The sequence below is a fragment of the Notamacropus eugenii genome, chromosome 1 (genome assembly GCF_028372415.1).
Source record: "Notamacropus eugenii isolate mMacEug1 chromosome 1, mMacEug1.pri_v2, whole genome shotgun sequence".
NCBI classification, from domain to species: domain Eukaryota; kingdom Metazoa; phylum Chordata; class Mammalia; order Diprotodontia; family Macropodidae; genus Notamacropus; species Notamacropus eugenii.
Window position 1 is genome coordinate 46833529 of NC_092872.1, and position 8598 is coordinate 46842126.

Consider the following 8598-nt stretch of genomic DNA (forward strand, 5'->3'; position numbering starts at 1 on the left):
GTAAAACAGTAAAACATGACAATATTGTTGTAAGGATCAAATGAGATCATATCTATAAAATATTATGTAAATATTATTTATAAGTATTATTATTACATTCTGTTAGGAAGATACAATCTAAATACTTACAATGTTACATAAAATAATTTTAAGGAGAATTCTCTAGTCCTAGTTCAATGATTTTTTTCAACCCTTCCAGTGTAATCCATTTTCTTTGGGGGTTTTCTAGAAAGCAATCATACATTTAGAGTTAGAAGTTAGAGTTAGAAAAATTTAGAGTTAGGGTTAGAAAGGACCTTAGAAATTATTTTGTCCAATCCCTTCATGAATAAACTGGTGTTTAATAGTGGGGAGAGATGAGGTAAATAAGATAGATCGAATTACTATGAAGAAAAAGTGCCTCAAGAAAATTTATATATGGGGAAGAGACTAATTAATTATATGTGTAAGGGAATTAAAGGCTACAGAGTTCTATAGATCAGAGGTGTTAAACTCAAAGGGGACCCACAATAATCCCAAGTACAGCCCAAGCAGATTAAAATGTCATTGGGAAATATTTAACAAAATAACTAAAAATACAATAAAACATTGATAATACTAACAGGTGTTTCCTAAATCAATATGTGGCCTGCAGGGATCCTTATGTACAGTTTAGTGGTCCTGGTTTCTATTTGTATTTGACATCACTGGCAGAGAGGACATTTTCCCCCATAACTGTCCCCCATCTTCATCTGGTGTTGTAATACACAATCTATCCCTTGTGATCCAAGGTAAGAACCTAACCTTCTTGGTGGTTATTGAAGGGAATGTATTCTTCTTTTAGTCTTAAAAGATAGGACTTCCTCACTTGATAGGGAGGTACATTAAAATATCAATAGCTGTACTTTTTGTAGTAGCAAATGTAGTTGGAGGACTAGTTATTTCATGATCAACTGATTTTGGCCCTCTATCCCAGCTCAGTTTATATCATCACTCAATATAAGGGGTACATAACAGAAATTAGGAGTATTAATATGTGCCAATTCCTTGTTATTCCTTTATAAAGTGTGAAGATGTTCCCTTTATTTAATTGGAAGTGATACTTGGCATTGACTGGGAAGAGGATTGGCTATATTTCTGATGGCCTTTAAAAGAAGCTAGCTTCCTAGCCCTAACTTTCCATGGAAGAGAATCCCAGCCTAAAAGACCCATAGCGCTGGAAGAGGAGAGGCCTCCAGAAAATGCTTACAATTGAAAGAGCAGAAAAGCAGGTGGAGGCAACTTCTTTGAATAGTAAGAACAAAGACCCTGGAAGTGAAGTTGTGTGGTTGAGAAGGGTTGATAAGGCAGTTGTATTGGGATGGATGCTATTCTGTTGAACTTTCTCCCCTTTGGGCTTTTTCTTCCTTTGGGCTCCCTCATGGGAACTGAAAACCTTTTCCTTTGGGTATAGTGAAAATCTGTTTACCTTTGTTTTATTTGCCTTCTAAGTGGCATTGAAATAAATGGGGTTAACCACAGGCATTGCTAATCTGAGTGTATTTATTGGAAATGAAGTTGGGAGGAAGCACTGAAGGGAGCAACTGAAGAAAGGAAATAGATTTAAAAGTGCAGTGTTTTACCAGAAGATTGTCTCTGGCTAGGGGCTAGAAGATGAAAAAATAATAATTATAGATTCATTTACTACAACTTCATAGAGCAGAATGAAAATGTTTATACCAGGAGTCGCATCTAGTCAACGAACTAGTAGTAGGGCAAGGATAAATAGCCATAGCTCAACCTCTTGGCTAACCACCTTCCCCCACCACTGACACACAAAAAATTAAGCAAAGTGATGCCCATCAGCTTCAGAATATTGTGATACACGGATAGAACGGAATATTGCTGTTCTTTAAGAAATGCTGAATATGATGAATACAAGGAAGCATGAGAAGAGTTATATGAACTGATGCAAAATGAAGTAATCAGAACCAGGAAAAGTCTTTGTAATATACACAATTCCTACAACAATGGAAATGGAAAAAAACAACCATAAAACAATTGAAGCTGAATGGTGGGAAATTATACTGACAGAGCTTCACCCCAAAGTCCTTCTTTGGAGTACATAGGGTTCCCTGTTGATCCTTGCTTTCTACAACAGGAGCACCGTGCTCCCCAAGTGAAGGTGTGTCTATCAATAGGTTGTCCTTGTTTATGTCTAAAGAATAGGTCAGCCAGAGACTTTGGGGAAAATTATCCCTTAATGAGTTCAGATGCTGAGAATAACATGTAAAACAATGGACTCAGTTCAATGCAAAGCTTTATTGGCAAATGGGGAAGAGGGAGAAGGGGAGCGGGCAAAAGGGACCCAATTTACAGCTCAGACATACACTATCATGTAAGAGTGGCACTGTGTTGGGGAGCAGCTTGAAGGTGTGCTCCAAAGTACCCTTCTGAGAGTGGAGTTCTAAATTTGGAGTTCTTCACCTAACTGGCCAATTTACACATTAGGGTCAGGGTAAAATATTATTTGGGGGGCTTCTCAGGGAGAAAAACAAGCTGGTGGCGGACAAGATATCATTTTGGGTACACAGCTGTATCAATCTTAGAAAAATATTATTGTCAGAATTTTTTACGAGTATGTTCTATAAGCTCCCAGTTACCCTTAAGGGGAGACCATCATGATGGCCTCAACATCATTGAACCTAATCTTATAACAAAGGTTTCCATGCACAGATTCTATAAGTTATAGCCTCTCTTAAGGGAAAAATGTCATCGTGGTCTCAAGACCACCAGGCCTAATCTTATAACAGCTTTTTAAAAATGAGGACAATGACAAATCAATGTTGAGACACTTGTAGGAACTAAGAGTGAAATGAGTAGAACCAGAAGAATAGTTTATGTGATGATCACAATAATTTTGTGAGGAGAAACAACTCTGAAAGAGCTCAGGATGCTGATGAAATCAGCCGCCAATCATACCTGTAAAGACTGATGATGAAACAAACGCACCTCGTACCTCTTGGCAAAGGAGTGGAGTAGAGGTACAAAGCCAGAAGTGTTCTTAGACATTTTCCAAGTGTTCATTTTTCTTTAAATAAATAGATAGATAAATATACATACATACATACACACACACACACACACACAGGCAGCTAGGTAGCACTGTGGATAGAACACCGGATCTGGAATCAGGAAGACCTGAGTTCAAATCCAGCCTCAGACATTTATAAGCTGCGTGACCCTGGGCAAGTCACTTAACCCTATTTGCCTTCATTTCCTCATCTGTAAAATGAGCTAGAGAAAGAAATGGCAAATCACTTTACTGCCCAGATGGGGTCACAAAGAATCAGATGTGATTGAAACAATTAAACAATAACAACAAATGTGTGTATACATGTATGGCTCTCTCTATGTGTATATATATGCATATATATATTTCAGTATGTATGTATTTGGCAGAAGTCCATAGTTTCATGTAGTGTAGTCCTCTTGGAGTACTTTGTGTTTTAAAATATTTGTGGTTATAAATAATTGTTGAATTCACAATAAAAATATGATGTAAAAAACAAAATTAGTGCAGGACACTGCACATAATGTTACATTTTTAACTGTTGGTTGGTTTTGTTTAATTTTTTTCCTTTTTTACTTTCTTTAATGCTGTTTTGGAGAGGAAACAGGAGAAGTGAGATCTATGTCCGGAAATGTAGGTGATAGAAGACAAAATATATCAATAATTATTTTTAAAAATAAAAGAAGTCACCTTCTTGCCCATAATAGATGTCCTATGGCAGTCCAAATAGATTCCTTATTGATGGGGACTCTTTCCCAAAACTCTTATTCAGGCAATCTTGTGCTTTATAAAACTTAAGAAGTGTTATAGAAATGTATGTAATTTTTATCACTATAGTAGCCCTTCTGAGTTACCCACCCCTCCTTCCAACTCACTCTAAAAAGCTGGTGTCCCATAAACAACTACTTCAGTTTCAAGCTTCTCTATGGCTTGAGTCTCCACTAATACGTTTATTGTTAATAGCCAACCAATTGGCACAATTAGCTCATAGCAAAGGCACTTACTGGAAGGGTATGACATGAAAAATAGTAACAAAACATTCCTGTAGAAACCTGGGGCACATTCTCCCACAAACATATGTAGCATCAGTGGGAAAAGTGGGCATACACATAGAGTGGGCATACACATAGAAAGTCAGGGGTATAGGAGTTATCTCCTATTCATATTATCATCACCAATTCTATCATCTCTGCCTCCTGGCTTTCTTGGCTAAGTTCTTCAAGTCCCAGCTAAAGTTCCACATTTTACAGGAAGAGTTTCATAATTCTCCCTCATTCTAATGCCCTCCCTCTACTGGTTACCTTCAATATATTTGCTAAATATCTAGTTTGTATGTTGTCTCCTCCATTAGACTGTGATCTTCCAAAACTCCTTTATGAACTCCTTTATGCTGAAGCCTTCCAAAGCTTCTCCACTCCTGGTCCCTTGAGACTCTCTTACTTCTTAAAGGGCATCAGGCATATAATTTTTCACTTAGTCAAGGACTAATAACCCTCCTCTAATCTGATCAAGTTTGATAGAGAAGTTTCTTTAAACATCATAGAGGGGTAATAAAGTACAAACACTTCATTACACTTAACTGAAGACTTTATTGTCTCAGTTAACCATCCTTTCCAATCTGTGATTTTGTCAACTGGGCTGGAGGAAAGCCAAGTAATCAGAGGACTAGACTATATCATGAACCCCCACTACATTATAAATGACATTCTGCCCCAGAACAATCTAAAGTCTCTATAGTGAAAAAACATCAATTTAGATAAAATTGGCCTAACCATTCACCTTGGAAGTATTAAAGTGAATAAAAAACACTTGGTTGCTGTCCTTCACCTTCGAAGAGGACCAAAATGACATCACCATGATAAAGTGAAATTTCAGCGTGTCCGACTGTGGCTGATTGGACCAATACAAACTCGGAATGCTCTACCACAGGTTGGGTACAGATAGTCTGTGTGACTATTTAGATTGGATATACCAAATTTGCGCATCCTGTGTTTACTCTGTGCTGTCTCAATTCTGCTTTGCTCAAAGAGCACAGCACCCTTTCTGATGTGGGCACGCCATTCTGAGCGGTCCTGTGCCAGTGTCTCCCATGTTGCATAGTCAAATCCAAAGTTCTTGAGAGAGACTGTGAGAGTGCCCTTGTATCGCTTCTTCAGGTGTGCTCAGGGAGGACCAGTACCTTTGGTGTGATGGCTGCCGAGCCCTTGTGGGGGCTCTTTCCATCTTTGGTGTCCACCTGTTCCACCTGACTCTCACCTGTGGCTCCAAGAAGCTGCAGCACGTGCAGCGGTCGCACCCTTAGTGACCATACTGCAACACGGCTGGAAGGTCCAAAGCATTAGCACCTCAGTGAAAATCTCACAGAGAAGAAGTAAGGAAATAAATTTTTATTAAATGCCTACCATTTACCAGGCACTTTATTAAGCCCTTTGCAGATATGTCATTTGAGCCTCACAACAATCCTGGGATATGGGTGCTATTATTATCCTCATTTTACAATTAAGGAAGCTGAAGCAGACAGAGGTGAAGTGGCTTGCCAGGGTCACACAACTAAGTGTCTGAGGCAGAATTTGAACTCAGGTCTTCCTGACTTCAGGCCCAGGGCTCTTTCTACTGCCTTACTTAGTTGCTTCAAACACTAAAGTTCAGTACTGGGCTGGATCTAGAGTTGTATGATATGAAGAAACCACAAAATATAAGATTTGGAAGTTGAATGGAATTCCCTAGAAGCCAAATATCTACCTCAGCAAAATTTACCTCTAAAATATGCTTAACAAGTAGTAATCCAGCCTTTTGTGAAGATCTTTGGTGAAGGGGAAATTGATTCCTCTTCTACTATCCCCAGTCTTTTCTGTTTTAGGATAAAAATCAATAGTTCTTTCAACTGATTCTCATATTCTCATACTAAGGCTCTTTTCCTGTTAACCCATGTTTAGACACTCTCTAGTTTACTAATGGCTTTCCTCAATTATGACACCCTAAATTGAACACCATATACCAGATGTTTAAAGTGGGCCATTTGGCCTCTCAACATTGCCCAATATCACATTAGCATTTTTGGCAGCCAAATCATACTGTGGTCTCATCGTAAGCTTGCAGTCCACTGATACCTCCACATCTTTTCTTCCTATCACCTGCTTTCTGGCCCTGCCTCCCTCAGCTTAGACTGGTGAAGATTTTTTTTTTTAACTCAAATATAAGACTTTACATTTCTCCCAGTTAAATGTCACCTTAGGGTGGGTTCAGTGTTCTAGCCTGCTGAGATCTTTTTGAAACTGGACAAAGTTATCTAGTGTATTCTCTACACCTTTTGTGCTGTCTTCAAATTTCATAATTCCTTTGTCAAATTTATTGATAAAATTGTTAAACAGCAAAAGAACAAGCACAGATCTCTGCAGGCACTTTTCTAGGGGCTTTTTTCCAAGTTCACAGGGAACCATTAATGCCTACTCTTTGAGGCTGGCTATTGGACTAGTTCTGAATCTACCTAACTATATTGTCATCCAAGCCCAACATCTTGTCTACAGGAATAGCATTAGAGACTTAGTCATGTGCTTTGCTAAATTTATATTTACAGCATTCCCTTGACTTGTCAGTCTAGGATTATTTAGATTGTTATACCTTTCCAGATGAAGCTCTCTTTTGTAGATACCCGCTAACTTACACTTTGAGGAAACATTGCAGAATTTTTCCAGACATCAAGGACAAGTTTACTGGCAGACCTCTTTTGCTTTTTTTTTTTTTTAAATTCACACTGTTTGACATTTTCAAATCCTGCCATATCTATCCTGTTTTCCATGATCATTTTTTCTTTTTATTCATACATTCATTTATTTTTTACATTTAAAATTTTTTTTGAATTCCAAATCTCTCTCTTTCTTCAGCCTTTCCCTCATCCATTGAAAAGGTAAGCCAAAAGATGCCCATTACACATGTGGAGCATGATCATTCTTTTAAAAAAATTGATATTGATATATTTTTCTTTTACTTCACCTTCATTTCCCAGTCTCTCTCTCCTCTTCCCTTCTAAAAACCAACTCATTATAACAAAGGAGAAAGAGAAGAAAAAGGTCAATAAAATTAACCAGTGCATTCAAGTCCAAGTCATACTTTACCTCTACAAAGAAAGATGAGAGCTTCATGATGGTTTTAAAATAAGGTTAAATTTGTCTTTTTTTAAAAAAACATTCCCATAATTTCCCTCAATATCTCTCCCCTTTGAGAGATCTTACCATATAATAGATAATATTTTAAAAGACAAATAAAAAGAAAAAGAGAAAAAACCTTCTTTAATGAAACACAACTGATCAGCACATTGAAAAAGTCTGCAAATATGTTCAATGTTCAAAAATTTGTGAATCTCCTACCTCTGCAAATTGTTGGGGTGGTACTGTCTTCTCATATCTCTTCTTTCAAGCTATTTCACAACCATTTAAAGACCTCTGACAATAGCTCAGCAATCACTTTTTGCCAGTGTTCTTAGTAACTGAATATGTAGTTCATCTGGGATGAGCTTTGAATTCATTAAGGGCAATTAAATGCTTTCTTACTATCTCCCTACTTATTTTGGATTTCAACTCTATTTTAGTTCTTTTGCATCTGTACCTTCCAGTTCAAAGATGATTCTCCTCAAGGAAATAAATGAAATAAGATTTAAGTTGTTCCATTTTCTCTTTGTATTGTTATCTTTGCTTCCATTCACCACGAGCAGATCTAATTTTGATCCTTCTCTTTCCCGCAACATAGGTACAAAAAAAATAATTTTTAGTGTGGTTAGCATTCCTCATCACCCTCAGCTTATTCTGAACTCAGTGTTTCTGACACTATTCTTAAATGATGTTCCATTTGTATTTCTCTTTCTTTCTCTGTCTTTGTTTCCATCTTCATGTTTTTTTTAAAATCTAACTTGGTTAATAAGTTTGCTTTGTGTCCACTTTGATCTCATTCGACTCTTCCCCCTTTTCCATCTCAATGGGATTGTTTTTGTGTGTGTTTTCTGAATTTCATTCTTGAGGGCTTCCCACTCTTCCTTCATGGCATCCTATAGAATTTGATCAGTGAGATCCTTTCCATCCTTCCTCTGTACCCTTTGAAATCTGCTCTCTTGAAATTTAGAGTCTATATTGGATCATGCTTAGCTTTCCTCTCCCTCTCACAAATTCTCAGAAGAAGCATTAGAACTAGGTACACAGATTTGAGAGCCATGAGTACAGAGATAATAATTAAACCCATGAGTTAATGTAATCAAGAGAGACTATAGAGATAAAAGATGTCTGGTATATCTAGTTCACCTTGCTTGTTATCTTTATTTGTTAATGATCCTTTACTTAGGTATAAAGATCTGAGGCCATTGGTTTTATTGCTGATTTCCTTCTCAGATTGTGTGTGTGTTCGTGTGAATTTCTAGGCTTCTCTAATTGTATTATTATACCTACGTTAAAGCTACTTTCTATGGCAGGTCTTCTTAACCCATTTGGTGTCATAGACCCATCTTGCAATCTTGTGAAATCCATAGGCCCCTAGAATAATGTTTTTAAAAGCATAAAATTTTTAAAAATTTGATTGCA